At 70.4% G+C, this 409-nt stretch overlaps 1 protein-coding gene across 1 annotated transcript in view; it reads right to left on the bottom strand.

The window, feature by feature from the left end:
• The window catches only part of ADCY1 (adenylate cyclase 1), a 37,335-nt gene that overhangs the window by 35,956 nt on the left and 970 nt on the right, over positions 1 to 409 (bottom strand). The gene's annotated exons all lie outside the window — the stretch shown is intronic.

Raw genomic sequence — 409 nt, 5'->3', positions numbered from 1 at the left:
CATCTCCGCCTCCTCTCCCCTCCAGTCTGCTCCCCGCCCCTACTTCTCCTCCCCTCCACCCCGCTCCAGGCCCCTCCACGCACTCCACGGTCCTGCCCTCCCAGCCCACGCCCCCTCTCTGGGCCCTACACCGCAGGTCCAGCCCTGTGTCTCCCGTGTGTCCTGTGGGACCCCCGACCATGTGACACCCGAGCATAACGTCTGGGGCACCTCCCTCCCTCTGTCCAAGGGTGGCGGGGCCTTGAACCCCCAGGCGCAGCTGTCTGACATACCCCGCCCCCAGCTGTCTTGTGTGCCCAGCTGCCCCTCCTCACCCGTCTCCCATCGCCTCCTCTCCCGCCTTCTCTCCCCACAACCCCGACCCCGGCCCGCTCGGGAGGCAGGAGCAGAGCCCCCTCGGGCCCTCCCA

The sequence above is a fragment of the Pteropus alecto genome, unplaced genomic scaffold (assembly GCF_000325575.1).
Source record: "Pteropus alecto unplaced genomic scaffold, ASM32557v1 scaffold214, whole genome shotgun sequence".
NCBI lineage: Eukaryota > Metazoa > Chordata > Mammalia > Chiroptera > Pteropodidae > Pteropus > Pteropus alecto.
Note: the sequence above shows the minus strand (reverse complement) of the source record. Positions and strands in the feature narration are given on the sequence as shown.